The sequence below is a fragment of the Mustela erminea genome, chromosome 9 (assembly GCF_009829155.1).
Source record: "Mustela erminea isolate mMusErm1 chromosome 9, mMusErm1.Pri, whole genome shotgun sequence".
NCBI lineage: Eukaryota > Metazoa > Chordata > Mammalia > Carnivora > Mustelidae > Mustela > Mustela erminea.
In genome coordinates this window covers 83,967,450-83,992,835 of record NC_045622.1, presented here as the reverse complement: position 1 = coordinate 83,992,835, position 25,386 = coordinate 83,967,450, and positions in this window count along the sequence as shown.

Genomic DNA, 25,386 nt, shown 5'->3' with positions numbered 1-25,386 from the left:
ATCTCACCCTTTTGGCCCCCGTCTGTCAGGCAGACGTCAGTGCTGGTGTTTTTACGGTTGTGAGTCGTCAGAATAATAATATTGAAATGTTTTAAACAAAGAAATAACATTTATGAGTAAACTGTTTAAAATGTTATTTAAAAATAATTTTTAATAAAGAAAGAACCCTATGTTCAGATTTCAGAAGTACACTGTGGAAAATTTGACAAGTGCCGAAAATAAAAACCACTACGACCACCCCACTCGGAAATGACGCTTGAAGGGTTTACTTGCTGCCTTTTTAAATGGACACACATAAATCTATATAGAAATGCCTGCGCAAAATTGGACCATGCTGGATATATGGTTTTCCACATTGCTTTTTTCACCTGACATTGCGATGTGCACTTTTTGGTCCCTGTATTTTTGAATAGCTTTCAAAATCATGCTTCTTAATGGTTGCATAATTTCATCAAATGGATGAGGGATGATTTATTTAAATACCTCCCGGTTGCTGGAAATTTAGGTTAAACTGGAATAACTTTTCCATGGGAGAAAAAAACGATGCTACCTATTTATGAGGCAACAATGATTTCTCACCCTGCCTGAGCAGCCAGCAATAAAAGTCAGCGACACAATCTGGTATGTGATGAAAGGTCCAGAAATGGCCAGGAAATGGATGGGGAAATAGTAAGGGATGAAGTGAGTTATTAGTGTTTATTATTTATATGGTACAGTAAATACATGCAGCTCAGGACCACGCATTCACTCATCAGCGACTCGCAACCAGTCAGTGGTCCCTCGGAGCCTGGACCAGACTGAAATCCCCATCAAGGCGGCACCATTAGGGGACATGGCGAGTCAGCCACTCCTGACGGAAGAGCTCCTTCTGGACCATCTCAGGGCAAGTGCGTTCCCTCTGCCTGGGGATGAGTTTCATTTCAGAGGACAAGAACTACAGACCCCAGACCACTTGCAAGAGAGAGAGGGAGAGCGAATGTGTGTGTGTGTGTGTGTGTGTGTGTGTGCGCGCGTGAAGGAGGAAGGGTGGGCTATTTCCTTTATATCTTCAGTAGTTTTGTCTCCTCCAAGAGCCACTTGCAGTGGCCATACCCTGACCTTCATTTGTTAATCTCAGAGGAAAAGGCTTCTCTGTCTAGCTCATGTACAGAAAAGAGAGATTATTATGTCCAATTGACAGATTAACAAAATACAGTCAAAGACAAGTGCAGGGATGATCAAGACTTCTCATCACAAATGACAAACTAAAACTAAAACTAAAACTCAAGACCCGGGGGCACCTGGGTGGCTCAGTGGGTTAAGCCTCTGCCTTCGGCTCAGGTCACGATCTCAGGGACCTGTGATTGAGCCCCACTTCGGGCTCTCTGCTCGGCAGGGAGCCTGCTTCCCCCTCTCTCTCTGCCTGCCTCTCTGCCTACTTGTGATCTCTGTCTGTCAAATAAATAAATAAAATCTTCAAAAAAAATAAAACTCAAGACCCGAAGTCCCATGCCGTGACAACATACCAGCTGCCGCTGTAGGACCGCATTTGTGAGTGTCTCCCAGGCTCGACTTTCCTTCACTCTTTATACTTACTTGGCAATAAATCTCTTTATGAAGTAGAGGAAGGTAATTTGAGAAAGAAATTCTTTCCCAGAAATGGGGCTTTCCCTCAAACCCCCCAACCCCAGGGCTCTTGATTCTTCTTTTCCACTCTATTTTTCTCTAAAGCACATATCCTATCTAACATAGTGTAGATTTTACATAAATTTTACTTATAAATGTCTCCCCATTAGACATCCCCATTAGACTTCCTCCACTAGAAGCAGGTCCTTTCAAAGCAGTGTGAAGACAGTAGAATATATCAGTGATAGCTATGGTTTATTGAGTAGCTACTATATGTCAGAAACCTTCCAGACATTACTTTAATTTTTGGAATAACTTAGAAGGAGGAAAGCCTTTTTTACCATGTTTCTACAGGTGAAGAAAACCACAGCTCAGAATGGTGACTTTGGCATCTCCGAGTTACAGAGCTCTTATAGATTGGGTTGCTATCCAAGTCAGGCTGACTCTGAAACTGTTTCCCCCTCATACTGTTCTGGCTGAGAGGGTTGAGGAGAGATGGAGGCATCCAGCTAGGTCTCTCCTGCCTGGTGTCTAGGTGATGACTCAAGGGACATGGAGAAGGTCCTTGTTCCCAGGGCTTTCCAGGAAGGACTCCCGATCCCCCTGCTTATGAATGAGTTTATCAGAGTCTGCTCTTGGTGCCAAGAGCAAAAGAACCCCTGGCAGCCCAGAAAGGGGAATATTAGGAACAGAGGGTGATATGGAAGTCAAATTTTTCCCACTTCTTACATATTCCTTTGAACTGGAACCTAGCCCCTGATACAGACATTGCTCCAAAACAGAGACATGGGGAGTTTTTGTTAAAAGGCCCCAGAGAATCTAAAGCTATATGCCTTCTAATGAAGTCATCACTTTGCACACCTGCATGCATTAAGTCTGAGATGGGCAGCTCCTTGGGGGAGCAGGATCTAGATCCCTGACCTTATTCTTTGCCAGCTCCTTTGGCTTTGAAGATAAATATTTTAAACTCCTTTTAAAGAAATAGCACCTGAAGATTTTCATCAAAGAAAATCTGACATTGCAACCTAGCATGCAGATCAAAGCAAGACACGGGATATTTGGACAGGAAGTTGGAAGTCTCTCCAACAGCCCAGCCTTGCCTTGCTTTCTTCCTCCATCCCAGACCAGTCTTGCCCCAGACCTTTAGGACCTCTGGAAAGACTGTCCTAGGTCATCTGGGTCAGGAGAAGACGACTTCTAACAGCCCAGAGCCCAGATGCCTAGGGCCATCCCACAGGTCTCCGTACCCATCACATGTGGTGATGGACCCACTGAAGAAAGTGCATTTCGGTACATTCGGGTGGACAGCAGTCATGACTCGGCAGAGGCCAGTGTCCCTGAACCCCCAGTGCTGGGGACAACCTTCCTGGGTAACCCACACGGGGCAGTGGGCACAAGAAGGAAGCATATTATCTGAATATGGAATTGGTAGTTTTCTATGATGTGGCTCTCAATTTTCTGTTCTTTTTTTTTTTTTCAAGATTTATTTATTCCTTTATTTGGGAGAGAGGGAGAGGGATGGGTGGAGGGGGAGGGAGACAGAGAATCTCAAGCAGACTCCCCACTAAGCTTGGAGCCTGATACCAGGCTCAATCTCACGACCCTGAGATCACGACCTGAGCCACAATCAAGAGTCAGACGCTTCACTGAGACTGAGGGGCCCAGGTGACCTTCAATTTTCTCTTCTAAGTAGCCATGGACTTTATCATTTTTATATCCGTTCAAAGAAAAATAAAAACTTCAGATTAAGTTTTCTAATTTGTGAAACTGATTCTACTCTTTCATTAATTCTGCAAATACTGTCATGTGCCTATAATGCGCCAAGCCCTATACTGGACACTGGAAACATAATAATGAACAAGATGAAGGAAAATCATGTACGTTTCACAACTCAGTCCTGTTTCTGACCTTTACAAAGGATATTTTTCCCTCTGAGTCGTGGAGTTTATGTTCTCCAGTTCCTCTTCCCATGTGAACACCCAACAGTTAATTTCTTTCCTCCTAAAAGGAGACTTTTTTTATCTGAACTTCCTTGCACCATCGGAATGGTTATTTTAAACTGCTCTCTGGAAAAAAAAAAAACCTATATTCAGATTTGCTGCACTACTTAGAACAAATTTAAAACAGTTTATGATCAAATGGCATTTTAAAATTTGTCTTGATTCATGTGAAAGTAATTTGGATTCACATTAGTGTTCTGGAAACTGATCATTAACACTTTTAAACTGGTTTTGTAAACACATTTTGCTTCCAAAATAAACATAAACAGGCAAGGAGAACACTCAGTGTAGCTGAGGCATGAAGACACACACATTAAGAGGAAGGCCAGGATCCCCACCATCAAACGGGGAAGGCATTCGGGAGTCGTTTGATTACCAACTCGCTTCATGAAAAATCTGCAAGAAAAATGTGAATAATTTAATATTTGCCTGATGGGGGGACTTCAAGCTGCAGAGTTGTTTGTCTATCACGGATCATTGCAAATAATTAAGACGGGGTGGGAGGTGGGGACTGATTAACGTTTGATAAGTCAGGAGAGGGACAACATGTGGCAGGGATGAGCAAATTGGCTGGGCTGCCTCCATGCTTGGCCAGGATGGGAGTGTGGGACAGACACAAAACCGGAAACGTGTCGTGGTCCAGCCCGCCCCCAGGCCATGCCGGCAACTTCTCCCCAACATCTCCATGGAGGGGGTGCCGGGCCTCGGCCTGGAAACATACCTCCAGCAGCTCCACTCACCTTCGCATGACATCCCATTGACCTACCTGCGTTAGTCCAGAGCAGTCTGGCATTTAATGATACATCTTCCAAAAGAGCCAAAAATAATTGTACACGTCTGCGGATTCCATGGGAATCTGACTCATAACCCCCTTCAAACTTTCCTCGATTGCCTCCGTCCCGCTCTAACCTCAGAATGCCTGCTACCTCTCCTCCAACCATTTTGCTCTAGATTTTGTAGGCAAATATGTGAAATAACTCTGGAATCTTCTTGGAGGGCAAGAGAGGAAACGGAACTCCTTACGTAAGACTAGACTCCTCTGTTGTGCCTCTTACACCGAACGGCAGTGTGACACTCTGCGTTGACAGAGCACGGCTGGTTTCGGAACAGGTCTGGGAGTTAGAAAGACTTGCGTTTTCATCCCGCCCCTGCCCCTGGGTGAGATCCTTCTTCCTTGCTGAGCTTTACTTTCCTGATCCATAAAACAGAGAGAACAGAACTTACGCCCTCTGGGTACTAAACAGCCTAGATATATAGCAAGCATTTGGCACAGTACACGTTAGGTAAATGGACAGGGTAATTCTTCTTACCACTCCAGTCTTGCCTCTAAAACTTCCAACATCTTCTGGTGCTGGAATGTTCTGAGCTGCTCCCCCCTCAGTGTTAATTCAATCCAACAGTTACCAACTAGGCTTGTGCCTGTGAGGAACTGTACTAGGCTGTAGATCTTGAAGTGATGGAGACAAGGTCCCTCTTCCGCAGAAGCACCAGCACTCACTTGTCATTCCTCATAGAATTCATCCATTGTAACCAATAAACTAAAGTTCACATCTTTGGAAGGAAAGGGAGAGAGTCTGCTTTCAGATAAGCCCAGTTGTTTTGTATCTGTGTTGGTTTGAGTTTGGTTGAAGTAGAAGACACAGTGTTTTTCCACCCCTTAACTAGAGATGGGTCTCTGGTCTCTTGAAGCCTCAGTTTGTTCTTCTGTGAAATGGGGATTCCACAGCTTGCCTTGCCTGCCCCTCTAAGACTTTGTGAGGGAAAAAAAAAAAAAATAAGAGAGTGAATGGGATTTGGAACTGTAAAGTGCCACACTAATCTAAGGGGTTGTTATCCTTAGTCACTTAGTGTGAGTGACCTTGGTTTCGCCACTTTTTCCCCAGCTTCCCCTTACAAGTTGGAGAAGTAGAGCCTTAAAGATGTTCTAAGCATAGGAATGCTCCGCTGGCCCCCGACCCCTATTTTGGCAGGACCCTAACAAGCCAGAAGTGCCATGAGGCCCACAGCCGTTGCCATCAAGAATCAGGACTCTTTGGTTTTAGGGGACAAGGATGAAGTTATAACTGCCTTGAGAAAAAAAAGACAAATGCACTGAGTACGTAGGGTACTACGTACTCATGAGTCAAAGGCCACTCAGAATGCGGTTTCAGGAGATGTTCCTTCAATCCACATAGCTTTTGGAAAGCCACGGTGCCTGGTCCATAATGGCCAGCGGGCCTGATGCTGACGGCAGCTGTCGAACCTGCACCCAGAGCAGGCTGGCGTGCCAGGGTTCCTTCAGACACCCCCGGGCAGCCTGGGACAGCAAGAGTTGGTGCATAAATGTTCCAGCTTCCTCACTCCCCCATGGTGTGTTTCTGGTCTGGAACTGGATGCCAAAGGGGAGTTCCAGAAAACTCGGTAATCAAATTAAATCAGGCTTGGAGGCAATAGTTCTGAAAAAGAAAAGTCAATGCAAGGATGCCACGCCTACAAAATGTCAAAATTTTAAGTAAGACCGGCACTGATATCCCTGACTTTTCCTTTCGCCTCAAGCTTTCATATGGCCCTGCTGGGTGTGAGTGTGTGTCTTTTAACTGCTTGTTTGCAAGTTCAGTAAAAAAAAAAAAAAAAAAAACAGAAGGGAAAGTAGCCTCAAACAGGCTGAGGTGTCCTCCTCACCAGGCTTCTACCTGGGGCCACCAGTGGTCTGCGTGGTGCAGGATGCTAGCCCCCACGAGCGCTGCCCAGGACTCCCAGGCAAGGCCAAGTACAGGGACACTGTGGGAGCAGGAGGCCGAGGACATATGGCCGTTTATCCTTTGATGTCCTTGGAAGAGTGGTCACAGATTGCAGGATAGACGTCAACAACCAGATACATAACCTTCAGGGGCGTGAAGGTCATTTCAACTAACAAATCACTTGTTCCATAATGGAGAAAGCAAACAGATCAACACGCAATCCTGGTAAGTTCCTATGAGAGGGCTTTAAACCATCTCTCCCTCTCTCTCTCTCTCTCTTCTTTACATCTGTGGGTACCCTTGCCAGGTAACTGAGTAACACAAAGCACATAACAGAGAGGATAATGGCTTCTGCCGAAGCACACCCCAAACGACGACGGGAGTATGTAGAGAATAGTGCCTCTTTTGTGCGGAGCGTTTGATCCTTGCGCCATTCGAGACCAAGGTTGGGGGAAGCCAAGCCCACAATCAGAATGTAATTGAAGTATGTTTCCTATAATAGGTTCAGATGTTTGTGATCTTCAGCACTTTGTGAATTCCGCAGCAGATGGGCGAGGGCCGGGGAGCGGGCGAGAACAGACTGGGTAAGGCGGCCTGGCATTCTGACAAGGGCAGCCCCAGCTGTGGCTCGGGTGTTATTCAGCACGCCCACCCACTGCACCAGCAGCCTGCCTTCCCGATCTCGCGGCCACGGCCGCCTTAATGAAGAGTGGAGGTAAGCACGAATCCTGGCTTTCCAGGGATCGCAACATTTGAGCAACCCAGAAGAGTCGACATGATGGAAATGGTGCCAAGTTCTTTTGCCTCTTGCTTTTCAAGGAAAAGAGAAAGAAGGAGAGAGAAGAGAGAGGGGACCTGCTAATAAAATGCGTATCTAAACACTTTCTAATTTTCCTGGGCTTTTCATATTTTTCCCCCCTCAAAAATTCAGTGCTGGAGAGGGGAAAGCAGAGGACAAGAGCTGACACAAGGAATCTTGAACAGACACAAGAATTTACCTGTGCTGCTGTAATGGACAAGGCGTGGGAGCTGGAAGTCAAACCCTTGCCCTGTCAATTTCCCATTGTGTGACTTGGGCCGGGTTCTTAACCTGCCCAGCTTCCTGTTTCCTCACCTGCCAAAGGACCAAAATACTGTCTGTCTCTTAGACCGTGTGTCTCATGGAATGAGAGAACATGGTCATAACTAATATTTACTGAGCACTTACTATGGGTCAGGTTTTTACACATTAACTCTTAACTTCTCCTAACAGCCCTGTGTGTTAGGCCCTGTTATCATTCTCACTTATAAATGAGAAAACTGAAGGCAAAGAATATAAATAATGTGTCCAAGATGATAACCAGTAAGGGGTGGGACCGGATGAACACCAGTTCTGGGCTTCAGGCACTGGGCTGTGCAGGCTCCCATGTTCTTGCTGTAGTGCCCAACTCCTAACAACCAGTAGGGCTTCCAACTCGTCCGGCAGCAGAACTGGACCCAGTTTGGATTGTTTAGCACCAAAAACTCACCTGAGCTCACCTCAGATTACAGTTTTTATTTGTCCCATTTCAGGTGTATATTCATACATTTTCAGAGCAAAATAGGTGCATTTGCTGTTTGACCATGGGGTGTTGCTTCAGTTCTTGCTGGGAGTTAGACAAAATATCTGTTACAAAATCTGGAAATTCTGAATCCTGAAACACTTCTGGCTCCAAGGGCTTACTACGGCGTGGTGCATCTACGCTGCTTTTCCAGGGTAGGCACTCATCATGAGTTTGAGGACATCAAGAATTCCTTAGAATACAACAAATGCAACCAGCAGTGTCATTGTTTAAAAATATATTTGTTCAGTATTCATTCAACAAATACTTTTTTTTAAAGATTTTATTTATTTGGCAGATCACAAGTAGGCAGAAAGGAAGGCAGAGAGAGAAAGAGGAGGAAGCAGGCTCCCTGCCGAATAGAGAGCCCGATGCGGGGCTCGATCCCGTACCCTGGGATCATGACCTGAGCTGAAGGCAGAGGCTTTAACCCACTGAGCCACCCAGGCACCCCCAACAAATACTTTTTGCATGTCTGCTACATGCTAAGTCCCATTTTAAGCACTGGGGACAGAGTGAATGAAGTATGTCCTTTCTTTGCCCACATAAAGCTTAGAGTCTATGAGAAATAATAATTGGAGAAAATAAAAGAACAAATGTTAGCAATAGGGTCCGACAGACCAGAGTACATCAGGATGCCCTGTGTTCTTCTATGTCTCTAAGCATATACAACTGAAATGAACATGACCTGTAATAACGGAGAAATAAAAGAATTTGGGAGAGAAAAAAACAACAACCCATAATTATTCTGAAAGAGTAAAACTGTGTGCCTTGAAATATTGAAGTAATTATCAGGTTAAATTTCTATGATCCCTGCAATTTCCATGAAACCTGGAAATGTTGGGAGCATAGGCCTGGCATATCTCTTAAAGTAAAATTATACTTCTTTTTCACTCAGACTAAAAGGTCGTAATTAAAGATATAATGAAGCTAAGTGAGTAATGGGATCTGTGATTCACTGGGGAAGCGGATGCTGCCGGAGGCCCCCTCCTGCCGCTCGCTGGAAGTGGGGGTCACCAACTCATGGGGCCCTAGAACCACCCCCTTCCCAGGGCCCACCAGACTCAAGGGGTGAGAGAATGTAGAGCTGTGACCAGGGCCAGCAGGAAGTGGCCCTTGAAATACTGGGCCAGAGGAGAAGCTTCCCAAATTTATTATCCCCCAGGAATTTTAGCATTATTTTTTCTGAATATTAAACAAATATCTGCTCATGGTAAAATATTAGGAAAGTTTCTATTAAAATCTAAAGAAGTATGAAAATGTCACCTATATCATATCACTATCCTGAAGGAAACACTATTAGTATTTTAATATAGTTTCTTCTAGGTTTTTCTATGTGCTTTTCCTTTTAGTTGAGATTTGCCTATTTCACTTAAAATCGTCATTGATGCTAACAGAAGGAATTCATTGACCACTTTTTATGCCTCTTATTTAAATCTTTAAACAACTCATAAAATTAGTTCCACAATTGGCAATTACTTGATATCTTTGTGCCTCAGTTTCCTGTCTGTAAAATGGGGTATTTACAGAGCCTACCTTGTAGAATTAATAAGGTTGTTGAGTTAATATATCCAAAGCACTTGGAACAGTGCCTGGCATATGATAAGTACAAGATCATGTTGACTCTTACCATTATTCCACTTTACCAATGAGATCACTTAGGCATGAAAGGTTAAGTAGCTTGTCCAAAGTCAGTAAATAGAGGGGAGCAGGATCAGGACTTGAACCCAGGTAGCATGACTCCAGGGTCCATGACTTTAAGTCGATTATAGTAAAAGTAAAGGTGCTTTTGAGAGAACAGACTAGAATTTTGTCTACACAGTTGGGATTATGGCATTTCTTATCCAATGGATTTCCTGATGCTCTTTATGGAAGCCAGACTGCCAGAAAAGACAGCGGCGTCCTGAGGAACATCTTTCATAAGGAACGCTGATGTCTCAGGGTCCTTGACTGAGAAACCATATTGAGTATTCTTCGCTATTGTATCCCTAGTTCATAGAACAGTGGAACCGCACCTGACACATAGTAGGCATTCAGTAAAAGGTTGTTGACATGATGGAGTCACACGTAGCAAATGGCTTAGAGATCTGAGGGACTGATGGTTTCAGGGTGGCTGTGGACATCGGGACTCATCCTGACTTACCCACCTCAGCAGAATGTCTGTTCCTTGAGAGAAGGAGCCATGAAAACATATTATATTATAAAGCCTCTCTACTCTCTGTAATGCTTGAGACCCCAAATTAGCCACATCATCTCCCGTTCATCTCTCTTTTTCTTTTTAAAGATTATTATTTATTTTCGCAAGATAGAGCACAAGCAGTGAGAGCAACAGAGGCAGAGGGAGAAGCAGGCTCCATGCTGAGTAAGGAGCCCGATGTGGGACTCGATCCCAGGATCCTGGGATCATGACCTGAGGCGAAGGTAGACGCTTAACTGACTGAGCCACCTGGGCGCCCTTCCAGCTCATCTCTCGAAACCGTCATTGGCAAGGGCAAACTGCAATGGAGTCTCACTGGCATCTATCAAGCGGTGGTAGAAGTGTGGTCCCAGCGTGACCTGGGCAGATGGGATGGTGGTTACTTAGGGTACGGTGGGGGAGGTGAGCCTCGAGTCAGAAAAAAGACCTGTTAGTAAGTTCGGAAACATTAAGGGTTCTACCCGCTGTGTATCTCCACTTTCCTCAAAGGAACATAATTCAAGGAAAGGACAGTCTTGCTCATTTTGCAAGTAAGGAAACGGGAGAGAAATCTACAATGCGGGGGACTCACTAGCAGGACCCCAACTCCTTGACATCAAGACACTGCCAGAGAGTAAAACCTAAAAAAAGAGGTACATATGTGAAGTGATAATGTGTTAATTAACTCAGTTGGGGTGGGATAATTTCACAATGTATACTTACCTGAAATGACCACCTTACACATTTTAGATATACAATTTTATTTGTCAATTATACCCTGATAAATCTGGAAATAAGACACTTCCGGAAATCTGCCACAACAGGAGTGGCACTGGAACATTCCAGCTGAGTCTGTAGCAGAGGTTCTGGAGGACCAGCTTAGCTAGACATCACAGCAGGCATCAATCTGGACAAATTCATTTCAGTCCTTGGTAGAAGTCTGGGGAGGACTATCCTTCAAGGGGTTGTACTTACGACATAAGTTAGCAGAGGTCTGGGGTGATAAGGAAATGTGGGCACTAAAATGCTAATGGAATAACTGGGTTATGATGGTTTCCCCAGTTCCATATAGCTGGACAGGCAGACGGAGTGGTTGTTAAAGGCATGGACTTTAAAAAAATAAATTATTAAATAAATAAATGAAGGCATGGGCTTTGAACACAGATGGGCCTGGGTGAATGCCCATTCCCTTTCTTGACCTGATCATTTTAGCCACTCTGGTCTTGGTTTCCAAATCTATAAAACGGAAATGGAAATATAGACCCCACGAAGCTTTCTTGACGATTAAATATGCAAAGCGCTTAGCGAAGGCTCTGACATTTATCATCTATTCTCAATAAAGCATCCTTCTACGTTGGCACGGGCATGTTCACACCAATTGCCTCCTTTACTCCTTGCAAAAACTCTCTAAGGCAAGCATCGTTATCATCCCGTGTTCATGAAGGAGGACACCAGGACTCAGGGACCCTGAGCAGTTGTGCCTCTAACTCTAATCAGTAGACCTTCTGGGTCGCTTAAAGTGTATCGGTAAGTAATTTAACAATAAGCTAACGGACACATAAGAGGTTGACCTTTCCTAGTGCAAAATAATCCTGGATGCTGAACTTAAACCACAAGCAGCCCTTAGATTTAAGATATCGGGCTACCTGTTTTTGCAGGGACTTAGGCCCCCCAAAGTGACACCCCCCTCCTCTCAGAAACACCATCTTATTTCTCTGCTCCTTTGCTGCCTGAAATAGTTCCAAAGTCCCCAGGAAGGTAACAATGGTCCTGCAAACATGGAATTAAGGATGTGGTCAATATTTAGATGCTCTTTGTGGCATTGTTTAGAATAAAATGGGATCCTGTTAAGGAAATGCTCCTTCTTAGGAGATCAGTGGATTAAACTCTGATACACAGATAAAACCGAATGATATAAGGGACGTCTGGGTGGCTCGGTGTTTGGGCATCTCCCTTCAGCTCCGGTAGGATCCTAGGGTCCTGGGATGGAGCCCTGTGTCAGGCTCCCTGCTCAGCGGGGAGCCTGCTTCTCCCTCTCTCCCTCCCACTCCCCATGCTTGTGCTCTCTCTCTCTATCAAATAAATAAAATCTTTTTAAAAATAAATACAATGGAATGATACAGACTTAATAAATATGCTGTTACAGTCAGGGGGTGGGGGGGAGGTGTGCCTGGGTGGCTCAGCCAGTTTCGTACCTGACTCTTGACTTTGGCTCAGGTCATGATCTCAGGGTCATTGGATGGAGCCCCGTGTTGGGCTCCACTCTGCGTGTAGAGCCTGCTTAAAAATTTTCTCTCTCGGGTGCCTGGGTGGCTCAGTGGGTTAAAGCCTCTGCCTTTGGCTCAGGTCATGATCCCAGGGTCCTGGGATCGAGCCCCGCATCGGGATCTCTGCTTGGCAGGGATCCTGCTTCCTCCTCCCTCTCTCTGCCTGCTTCTCTGCCTACTTGTGATCTCTGTCTGTCAAATAAATAAATAAAATCTTAAAAAAAATTCTCTCTCTCCCTCTGCCACTATCCGACTGCTTGCGGCTCTCACATACAAATGAATAAATCTTCAAAAATAAAAAAATAAAATGCTGTTGCAGGAACATGTCTAATGGTAAGGAAAGTTTATCATGGAATATTATTACAACACAGTATGCTATGATCCCTTTTAAACAAAATATATAGTACTGAGTATGGAAAACACTTGGGAAGGGTATATATTAACTTGGTGCATTGGCTGAATGAACCAGATTAAGGATCTTTTTTAAATGCTTGTTTTTTCTGTTTAAGGCAAATCTAAGATCTAAGATTGGCAAATCTAACAATCTAAGATGGTTTCAGAAAAGCTGGGTGCACTGAACATATTACCTAGAGTTAGATATTCATGATTTTCTTCCCTTCAAAAGGGCAGTTAGGTTAAGACCAAAACTTCTTTCAGTATCAGGACTCAGTGCTCAGATGCCACATAAACCAGCACTCGCCAGGACTTCCTAACCATCCGTTTCTATCTTCCTTAGAGTGCTTAGCACCACTGCATATCTTTTAATTACTTGATTGCACCCTGAGCTCCCACTAGAAACAGATAAGTTCTTGAGTGCAGCGGCTTTGGTCCGTTGTTCACTGTCTCGCACAGAGTATGTGCCTAATACCTATTTGTTAAATCCGACATTTGTTAAAAGCAGTCGGATGCCTGAGGACCCTGTCGAACTCCGTTGTCCCATGAGAGGCAGATCTTCCTCTTCCACAACCATGCCTCTCCCTCCCCTCCCCCTCTCCAGCATTCGTCATCACCATCTACTGATAACTGCTGGGCACCCAGAAAACCCTAGAGTGTAGCAGGTAACTATGACATAAATTTGTGTGAGACAATGATTTACATCTTTTGTGTTGTATGATGGTTTTCTGTATATTGTGCTTTCTAGTGTTTTCCTCCTGTTAGTCTTAAAGGACAGTGGCAGCTCCTTGGATGCTGAAGGAGGGAGAAGGGGGTGGACTCTAGGGGTAGGAGTAGGAGGTTAGGTTACGGGGGAAGAAAGAAGGGGCTGCTACTCATTATTGTTAGTCCCTGGCCTCAGATGCAGAAAATGAGGATAGTGAGGCTCAGTGGCCTGCCCTAAACCCCTAGGATGTTGAAAGCTTCCCTTTGGGGACCCATAACACTTTCCACCAAAGCACCCATGCTTGTCTGATGTTCATCAAACTGTCAACTCTTGAGGCTAGGGTTTAAGTTTTGTTTGCTTTTGTAATCCCATGACCTAGAATGGTGCCTGGTACATCATAGGTGCCCAGTGAACATTTGCTAACTCAGTTGCCAAGAACAACATAGCTAGCAAGTGACGACTTTTGACTAAGACTCATGCCTTCTGATTACCTATGTGTTAGATGAAGTCTTGGAATGATCCATCTTTAACAAATGTAGTCCCTCTCTACATTGAGTTTCTCATTTCTTGTTTTCCTGTTCTCATTTCACTTTTTGTTGTCACTCTAGCTTCCCAACAGCCACCGTCTTGCCTGGTTCTTTGATGGACTTGATATCAAAAGCATGTTTCTGGGCAATCATCAAATGATCTTTGCAAGCTGAGTCTCATTTATGGGCAGGAGAGGGGGAGGAATCCAGGGATCCTCCGGTGCCCGAGCCGCTCACTAGTGGGCAGGGTTCCAAAAAGCAGCAGAATCTTTCTGCCTCTTCATCCATGCTTGAAGAAGAGGGTAAGAAAGGAGGGATGTGCAAGCAAACTGAAATTTTAAGGAGCTATAGAAATTCGGCAACAACAATAAAGCCTCAGGAAGTCAGGCTTTGAATAAAATCAGTGGCAGTTAAGTTTCATGTACATGCCAGGCATTGTGCTAAACACTTTTCATAAGACTTCCTATTTAATCCGCCTAGCAATCCTAGAGGACAGGTCTTATCATACCCATTTCGCAGAAGATAAAACAGAGGCCAGTAGAGGTTAAAGGACTTGCCCAATAGCACACCCCTAGTTTTAGAGTCGATGTTAGAACTCAGGCATATCTGTCTCCGGATCAAGTATTATTAATGCTTATCTGGGATGCCCATGCAGGACTTGTCTTTCCGGGGGTCCCTCTTCCGAGCGTCCCGCCACCCAGGGGATGGCGCTGTCCACCGGCCGGTGCTGGAGCGGGGCGCTCGGAGCAGGAGCCGGATGCGCCGAGCCGGCAGGGGCTGGGCGCGCAGCTGCCGCGGTTCGGCGGGGCCCCGGCGGGCGCCGGCGGGCGCGGTAGAGCAGATGGCGCCGGCGGGGGGCGGCCGTTTGGCGTTCGTAGCACTTTCCTTCGCGCATATGTTGCGGACGGGCGGGAGGAGGGGACGACCTCAGCCCGCTGAGGGGGCCGGTTCGCTCACTCTGAACCCTAACTCTGACTCGCGTCCATGGGAGAGGGCATCAGCACTGACGCATCTGCTCAGTGCTCCGGGTGGCAACCACACACGTACGTGTTATTCTCATCGTAGGGCTACAAGAATGCTTAGTCCCATTTTACAGCTGGAAAACTGAGGTCCAAGAAGGAACTGACCATCAACAGGACCAGGACTAGAACAGGAGTTGACGGACTCCTGCGTGAGTGCTTGGCTCCACAGGGGGACAAATGTGTCCCCAGCTGAAGGGTCCCATCCAAAAGCAAGGAACGTTCTTGATCTTGCCTGTCCACGTTCCAAAAATGTTCTTCCTTCTGTAAGGCCTTTGCATATGATGTCCTTTATTATAAACCTTCTCCCTGGTTCCTGCCAGCACCCTCCATTTCCTCCATTGGCTCCTTCAGATCTCAGATCGGGCGTCACTCACCTTCCTGAATACCACGAGAGCCCTAACCACCGCTAATACCACTGGATTAATGTTTGTGTTCTCACCCCTACCCCTCAAGGGTAAGCTGCATGAGGACCGGAAATGGGTGTACACTTTGTGCTCAGCCTTCTATTCCCAGTACATAGTAGGCACTTAAGAAACAGTTGCGAATGAATGAGTAGTTGAATACATGAATGAATACATGAACAGGCTTTGGTAACTAGCACCTGCTTCCTCACCATCCAGTGATCTGCCGCTCAGGGTCTGGGGTGAGGGCGGGTAAGACAAGAATGAAGGGCTCTTTGGAAATTCTGGGCCATCTCGACTACAGCTTTTTATTAAATTAAATGTGTCCTGTGGCTATTTCCCTTCCTTTCCCTCACCCGACTCCCCGGCACCGTGTGACTAGAGACCCAGCCTTTCCTCTCCTGTTGACAGAATGGAGTCTTCCTTATGTTGATGAATGCAGTGACCCTTAATAAGATGCAACCAGGCCAGAAAAAGCCAAATGAGAAAGCTGGCAGCATTGTAAGTGGTTTTTCAAGAGAAAAGTGGGAAAATGGACATTAAAATGAATCCTTTAAGTTGCTTTTCTGACCTGCTTGGTGGGAGAGCTAGGGATTCCAGGACGTTGGAGAGCTTCCCAGATGGGAAGAATTCAGAAGCAACAAATATTTACTGATGTCTACTAGGTGCCAAAGGCTCCTTGGGGCTTTTTGACAAATAGCTCGAAAGACGCTTGGCACATTCAAGACCTCATTTGAACCTCCCCCAAACTGGGGCCTGAGTTCATTGCCTTAGTTCTGCAGAAAAGGGAACAGAGGCTTATGGAGTCAAATGGGTTTCATTGCTTTTTGAAAAATACAAATGTGATTTTTTTTTGGTGATTTTTTAAAAACCTCTTCAATGGGTTGGTGCTTGCAGGTTGATAATTTGGCTGCTTTTATACCATTTCCCTGACTGGAAAAATGATTTCCTCCTTGAAAGGTCTTGCACTAACAGGGGCTGATGTACCTCATTTACTGAATTCAGCAACTTGCCGTTCATTGAGAAGACCAATAGCAATAAGTCCTTAATAAGACTAACAGCAATAGCTCATTAGCACTCATCATTTATGGACTAAGTGGTATATTAAATTAACATGTCGAATACTTTATATACATTAGATCACTTAAACTTCACAACAACTCTAATGAAGCAGGCATGATTTCAGTCCCCATTTGCCCATGAAGGAACTGAGGGAGTTAAGTAATTTCTCCAAGATCAAGCACTAGTGAGTTACAGTATCAGGATTTGAACCCAGACAGCTCCCCACTAGGTGCTGCCACGGTAATATTTTCCAGGCTGTTCTCCAAGGAATCCCAGGGTTCCACCCAGAGGTGAAAGAGATTAAGGCAACAGGACATGTGGCCGGGCAGGTCTGAAAGCCTAGTTCACCACAACCAGCTCTGCTCTTTTTCCCTAGGGTGAATCTGCATATTTTCTTGGGCAAAGAGTTTCCAGGGCTACATTTATTTATTTATTTATTTATTTATTTATTTATTTATATTTTAAATATTTACTTATTTGAGAGAAAGAGAGAGACCATGTGTAAGCCAGGGGGAGGGGCAGAGGGAGAGAATCCTCAAGTAGACTCCCCGATGAACATGGACCCTCCCCACCCCCACCCTGATGCAGGGTTCCATCTCATGACCAACGAGTTCTTGACCTCAGCCAAAACCAAGATTCAAATACTTAACCAACTAAGCCACCCAGGTGCCCCTCCAGTGCTAAAAATACTTAAGAATTGGGATGTAATAGACAATATTATGGGTCCCACAACTTCTGGACATCCAGCCTTATCTCCTTTTGGATTACTCCACAGTACCCAGGTCTGTGTCTAGTAAATAAAAGGTGTATTGAATGAAATGCATTGGAGTAGTTTGGGGTAACTATTCCAGTGTACTTTATACTTTGCTCCTTACAGAACTTCCAGGGACACCTGCAGCCATACAGTGAAGACTTCTCCAGATCTACCTCCAGCTGGTGGTCACAGAGCAGGTCAGAGAAGCGACTTGGTGGAAATGACTCTGAGAACAAGCCCAGAGAACACCTTGAAACTGTGGCTTTGATTTGTTTCCAGGAATTCCCTGGAGTTATGGGGGTAGGGAATGTTGACAGCATTAGGATAGAGAAAATAGGAATCCTGAGGCTTTGGAGGCAGGGGAAGGGCACTCCACTACGTGGCAAAAAGGTAAGGATTCTGCCTTTAAGTGATGTTGAAGATTGAGGCACTCATATACACACAGTCAGCCTGTTGGCAGCCTAACCTAATTCCCTGTCCATACCTTTCTTCCATCCATACCCACAGATTTTTGCGGTTAATTTCTTCAAGGTTACTCTTGATATTTACTAGGTACTCAAATCCCATTATGTTCTCCAATGTTAGACATGACGCAAAATTGGGTATTAGGGAAAACCAAAACTAAAACTAAAAACCATCAGCTAAAACTAAAATGAGATAAAGATATAAATTAAAATAAATGGTCAGGACAGAGAAGAGAGTTAGAATGCAGGTGTGCAGATGGTAACAACCTAGCCAGTTGTTGAAGTTGAGCTTCAAAAATAACTCTGGGCTTCCTAGTGGCCAGAGTGAAAAGAAAAACACAATCCATCATATGATTCTGATTCTTTTTTGAGGAGTTGCAGTATTGCTCAGGAGATGCTGAGCTTATTTTGGAACCCAGAACAAAGAGAATTTTCTTGTGCAGGGCTTCATCTACTAAGAAATGTAGATAGTAGTGTCCTTTACAAAAATCTTACAGTAAATTTAAGGTAGTTTTCATTTCAGTAGATAAGCTGACAAGTTAATGTACAAAATTGCACCTCAGTGAAAACAGTGCTTTGAAGGGCCATAAAGATATGGTTTTAAGGGTCCTGAATGCAGAAATTAAAGATGGATTTTGTGGGGAAATAGATGGAACAATATGTCCTTCAAAAAACCCTCTCGAAATAGTACTTCCCTCTACCAGGCTTGGGTTAGGACTTGGGCTGGAGATAGTTCAAGCTTCAAGTATGGTTTGTTGATCAAGTGCAGGTCCAATGTCAGACATTCTATCCAGACCATGACCAAATTTACTCACTCAGTGAACATTCTTCAAATCCAGAGACAAAGATGACAAAGTTCTGTGAAGTGGATCTCACCTAAGTGCATATTTTTAAATTTTTACAAATAAAATTTGCATTGATCTTATATAGGTGCTCTTCTGCTGTTTTTTTTCCAGATCCTTATCCAAGCCAGTTCTGCCAGTCTATTTAGACCTGGCCTTGGTATTTCTGGTTCATTTAGTGGGTGCAGCATTCATCTGCAAGGAAGGAAGAGAATAAAGAAGTCATCAATAATATTCCTACAGAGCCTCCAAGTCAACCAAGTTCTCCTAGTGTGGGAGGCAGTAATTTGTTCCCTGATATATGGGGATTGCTTTTCTTCAGTAGCTGAGACCCAATCAGTCTTCAGAGGTGGTTGTAATTAATAGGTAAGGAAGTGCAAATACATCTGAATTAATAGAGCCACTAGGTGTGACTAACTATAATATGATTACATGTGAAATTAACCCAGAGATCAAACTTAATCAATCCAGACTAATAACTGCCAGGACAACAATTTGTGGTTTTAGATGAGTTTATGTTGAAAGGAACTAAGGAAAATGAACTCTGTTAGAATGTAAAGGCTGCATTTTTTTTAAGTGTGAGCAGCATACTAAGACTATAAATATGCATGTAGATGATATTAATGTCCAGAAGTCATATAACTAAACCATTATTTATATTGACAAGTGAGAGTAAACAAAATTAGAAAATCAGAATTTAATGAAGAGAAGCACAAATTTTTTTTCAAAGATTTTGAAGTGATCTCTATACCCAACATTGGGCTTGAACTCACAACTTGGAGAATCAAGAGTTCATGTGCTCTACTAACTGAGCCAGTCAGGCACCAAAAGAATCACAAATATAAAAAGTGAAGCTGAAAGACTATAGAATATGAGACTCCCAACGTTGTAAATTTTATTGTTTTTCATCTGATTCCAGTAACTTAAAAAAAATACTAGATAGTAGGTCATTCATAGAATATACAATCTGTAAAGAGCAAGTTGATAAATAGCCATGAACTTACAACCCACCTTGAGAACCACAACCTCAGCAATTCATTGCAACCCCTGTGCATCACATCCTGATTGTAAACCTTCCTATTGTGCATCACATCCTGATTATAAACCTTCCTATCCCTTTCGCACCCCAGAAGCAAACACTCTCTTGACTCTTGGGTTGCATTACTGAGGGAGATTATATTGCCAGTCCTGATTCTTCAACCCTTGCTGTATCCACACTTTTTTCTATGTCATTTTGCAGAGCCCCCTTACTGTGAATAGGACACCTTTTTCCAATTTTGTTTTCTTCACTTGGTCACATAACTTTCTTTGGCTGGTAGAAAGAAGCAGAAATGTATGTTGCTTCTAAGCCCAAGCCTCAGTAGCGCCCCCTTCCACCCACCCAGTGTTCCGACTTGCTTTTTTGCACTTATTTCCATTACCATAAAAAGAACATGCCTGGACTAGTATGCCAGTCAAAGAGAGGATGAAAGACATGTGGAGCAGAGCCGAGTTACCCAGCAGGGCCCAGCCTAGATCAGCCAAGTCCCAATTCCATGAGAGTAAGTGATTATGGCTTCAAGATGCTGAATTTTAGGTGATTGCTTCTACAACACTTTTTTTTTTTTTTTTGTGGCAGTTGCTAACTTTCACACACATTCTTTCTTTTCCTTACAGTTGTATTACAGACATGCGTTTCAAACTATGAAAATGTGTTTCCAAACCTTATATAAAAGGTTAGACACTGGTGAATTCTTTTTCATAGCTGGCATTAGGATTTCAAAGGTACAAGTCAGTGATTGAGAAGAGCCCTGTATCTGCCAAGAGTTTTATAAAATTACAGGAGTAAGCAGGTAAACAGACTTCCAAATGGGCATCTTTCCAAAGAGCATCTCCAGCCAGGCCAACATAAACATTCGGAGCAGCACACAGATGATAATGCTGTTGGGGTAAATAGCAAAGAAGACGAAGGATGAGCCCTTCCTTTGGGGGTGCATTCCATCCAAGGGACGCCGTGGAGTCAAGCAGACCCATTTCACAGCCTCACACTCTCCTTCTCCCCTGGTGTAAATTTGATCAGTTGTTTTGTACTCGCGGAGGCTCAGTTTTGCTGTCGAAAGAATGCGGATGATAGTGTCTCCCAGCAGAACACTGAAAGCCCATCCATTCACTCACACCTATGAAAACAGGGGTTTCAATTCTAACTTTGTGGAGGGAATAAGAGGTGGTATAGTAACAGAATGGGATAGAAAGGAAGAGGAATTCTTTTTCTTCAGGGCCATGGAGGATTTGTGAATTGAAGGAAAGACATCACTTCCCTTCTCAGTGGCATAGAAAGAGAAGTCATCAACAGATTTGGGTGAGTCAGTAACAGAGTTAAGGTTCTGTGGAGGGAGCTGTGAACAGCCAGAGGAGAAACATGCCATTGACACTGCTTTGTGGAAGAGATCTTGAAATACTTAGAGAGTATATCATAGTATATTAGATTATGTAATGATTTCAGAGGTTTGTTAGCTCAACACTCCCATTTTACATGTATGAGAACTGAGGTCCAAAGAGATCAAATCTTAAAAAGTCATACAATGAATTGGTGCACATCTGGGATTTGAATGGTGGGCTTCTGAATCCCATTCATTCTGGTGCTTATTTGTTATGATTTATTTCTAGAACCCCTAAACTTCTTGAGGAATGGCATGTGTAGTTGTGATATTTCCACCCCAATTAAGACTGGGCCAGCCACGTTTCAGTAACCTTTCCTCATAAATTCCATTGCACTAAACTTTAACCAAGTTTTTTGTTTTTGTCTAAACTCTTAGCTCACATTCTCTCAATTCTTCTTCAGCTTTTGTCCCACCACTCCTCCTTAACAGCTCCTATGAGGGGTGACCAAGACTGCCATGTTACTAAGTCCAGTTGTCAGTTATCAGCCTTCAACTTACTTAAGTTGTTAACAACTCTTTTTTGGCATAGCCGATACCTCTTTCCTCCTTAAAACACCATTCTCACTTGGTCTTTAGGACACCTTGCTCTCCTGGTTTTCTTCCTACCTCACTGGCTGCTCCTTCCCAGTCCTTTGATATTTTATTCGTATGTCCCTGCCCTCATATCATTGGAGTGTCCCAGGTCTTAGTTCTTGGACCTCTTTATTTAAATCACTTACCTAGGTGATTTCATCCAATTGTGTGTCTTAAGGCTATGTACATGCTAGTGAACTTCAAATTTATGTTTTCAGGCTGCATCACTTCCCAGAGCTCCAGATTTATATTTCTAGCTGCTCAATCAACATCTCTACCTGGATGTGTGAAAGATTTCTTAAACTTATGTCCAAAACAGCTCCTCCAAATTTTTCTCCCCAAATTTGTACTTCTGTAGTCTTCTCCAACTTTTCTAAGAAAATGGAAATTCCATACATCCAGCTGCCCAGTTCAAAACTCTTGAAGTCATCTTTGACTTCTATCATTCTCTTAGCTCTCACATCCAATCTATGAGATGCATCTTAAACATACGTCCAGAATCTCGCCATCTCTTGCCATTTCTACCACTGCCATCTTGGTCTAAGCCACCATTAACTTTCACTTGGATTATTCTGACAGCTGCCAAGTTGGTCTTCTTTATTTCATGTTTCCTTATGGTCTTTTTTTTAACATTATCTTGAGAGAAACTCATAAGACACATGTCATCTCGTGCCATATCAGGCCACTTTTCTGTTCAAAATCCTCCAGGGGCTTCTCATTTCTCCCCCAAATAAATTCAAAGATCCCAGTCTTTATGTAGTTAGCCATGTGGTAACTCTGACTCAGCTACTACTTTCCCGCTTACAAACACCCACTACTGTCCCCTTACAAATGTGATCACACCACAGAGATTGTTTAGCCATTTGCTGGAACTTAACACTATATCTTGACAACCTTTTCACATTGGCACAATTTACTCCATCCATCCTTTGAAACAGCTTTTATTAGCAAAGGAAAATGTTTATGATATAGTACTTAAGTAACAAAAACTCTGTATAAATATACATAGAGGAAATAATTGCCTTAATTCTATAAAAAATTGAAAAAAAATACTGGAAATAAATATGCCAAAATGTTCACAATGTTTACAACCAATTGATAAGTTTTTTTGAATTTTCCTCTGCTTTTTTCTGCTTTTCTTTGATTACCAAATTCCCTACATAATAATTACATAAATTCACACAATGGTTGAATACAAATGTGTATGTGGGTGGAAGAAAGGCAGGGAGAGTTCTATATGGAATCAGAAGGAATGAGTTGGTATGTCCTTTAGAATAATAAGACCTAACATTTACCTAGTACTTAGTATACAGCAGGTCATGTTCTGAGTCTTTTGGAAGTATTATATCATTTCATTTTCCCTAGAATCCCTAGGAAGTCGATATCATGATTTTCCTACTTAATAGACAAGAAAACCGAGGCACAGAGGGGTTCAATAATTTGCCCAAAGTCGCACAGTTAGTGTGTGTTGGAGTTGGGATTTTACCCCAGGGGTGTTGAAAAACCACCTGGGGGTGGACAGTGTCTGCTGCTGGCAGCCAGTGGGTGGATGCCATGAATCCCGATAAACACCCTACTATGTATAGGACCGTCCCTACCATCCCCAACAAGGTATAATCTGGCCTCAAATGTCAACTGCTTGTAAATCCCACACACTGTTTAATATTGGTTAAGGGCTGTGTCCATGGGAGCCAACCCTCCTCCCTGCCAGGAGTCAAGCTACATCAATACTCTCGGTGTTACACTTCTTTATAAGAAGGTGGACCTGGTCAACTGCAGGGGGTTTGTTTTACTAAGAGGGGCTGCAAATAAGGAGCCAGAGCTGAATTGTTTAGGACAATAAAGGAACAATGGAGCATTTTGTGGTGGGGGTCGGGGGAGCAAGACCACAGGTGAGGGTGGGAGGGAAGGTCACCGAGGAAGGACCCTTACATGTGGTGAAGATGTTTTGACAGTTTGGCTGTAAGGGGTGCGTGTAAGGCCTGTCTTGCAGCTCTCCCACAACTTTTTATTAGTCTGTATTGCTTGGTAATATGTTTTGCATAGAGGATTTTCTTTGGAGAGAATAAAGAGAAAGGTAGAAGCCATGCCCCAGACATACATGTTGCAGAGTAGGAGAGGCTGCTTGCTCATGGGGGACATGGGAGTCACATGCCTCAGTCACATCTATAGCCTTGGAAAGAAGGAAGGCGACCTGTCACCTATACCCCTAGCCTTATCCATAAATCATCTCTTCTGTTCAGCTCTTCGGGATCAGCTCTTCCATTCTCACAGCTACCTCCTGATGATCCCCAGATGTCTGTCTCTAGCTCAGACCCTGCTTCTGAGCTGCAGACCTGTTTATCTAGCTTCCTCCTGGATATCTCCACCAAATTCTCAAAAATCAGCATTTTCAAATCTGAACTCATGACCTATCCCTCTCCCTCTCCGCCTTATTCCCACCTTCCTGGTTGTTGGAATTCACCCTGCAAATATTGTTCAGCCAACCACCATCAGAGCCTCATCTCTGCCTCTCCACCTCTTCCCCATTCGATCCCCAATCCCTCTCCAAAGTACCCCCTGACTGGGATCCCCATTCCTGTCCACAATCCCACAGATGTCTGTCTGTTGTTGTTATTACTATTCAACAGCGAAGTGGAAGGGCTGAAACACAGTTCCTCTGAATCAATATCTTGGGCTCTTTCTGCCTCTAGCTTTATAAATGACCCAGAAAAAAAAGAACAAATGTAAATTCATGGTGAGTGCTGATGATACAGAATTATGTGGCAAGCTGAGGCCGGGGGCAAAGAGCAGGAAAGATTCATCATGACTTAGATCAGCTCAGCAATTGAGCTGACACATGGCCAATTAAGTGTGTTCATGGGAGGCACCAGAGAAGTCTGCAGCGAGGCCCACAGAAAGAAGGCAGGCATGGACACGCTGATTCAGAACCAAACCTTATCACCTCGCCTAGAGAGGGAACCTCATCTCCTAACACGTGAACAGACAGGGTTGAAGAGAGAAGCTTGGATCCACCAATCCCAGACAGGGATATTTCCCCCATGTCCTCTCCAATGTCAGAACAACCATAGTTAAGTTGTCCTAAGGATTTTTTTTTTTCTTACTACTAGGCCAATGTGTCATTTGGATTGCAGATTTTGCTGAGCTAGAAAGGCCCTCAAAGGTCACCCATGCTGAGGTTCCCATCCGTGGATTACTAACCTCTGGGGAACCTTGGAGCTGTTGCAAGAGATGCCCGAAACCACCTTTACATTATGACTGTCTGTAAAGCTGAATCTGAGGACTATGGATCTACCCCTAGGCAGTTCATGGCAGACGGTAGGCTTCTATGAACCTTCTGAAATTGACTGCGAAAATTTTTATATGTATGTATATTTGACAATTTTTCTGGGAAAAAAGATCATTGCATTTTATTAGCATCCCACCCACAAAAACTTTTTACCCAAGCGAATACCATGTATAAATATTTCAAATATATGTTACATTTTGTTATAATTAATACAGTACGAATTCACTGAAGGCATTGGTTTAAAAAAAGAGCAGCTCTTTGTTATTGTATATTTTCTCAGTCAAAGGATTCATTAGTACTATACATTATTATTTCAGGGATTTTCAGGAATATTTGGTAGTGGGAGCTGGGGAGACAGGTGTCAGACAGGGGACTGAGGTCTTGCCTGAGTAGGCAATGACAATTTGAACTATTGCTGTAAACATGACCTTGTCAATATCCTCAGAGCTCGGGAAACTCTGATTTCACACAAGCTACACTGGCTGGCCAGTGGCATAGAAGAGACTAGAACTTAGCTCTCCTTTTTCCTTGTCTGAGTACTCTAGTTCATTCAATTCCTTATAAGTCCCTAACTCTACTTTCAAA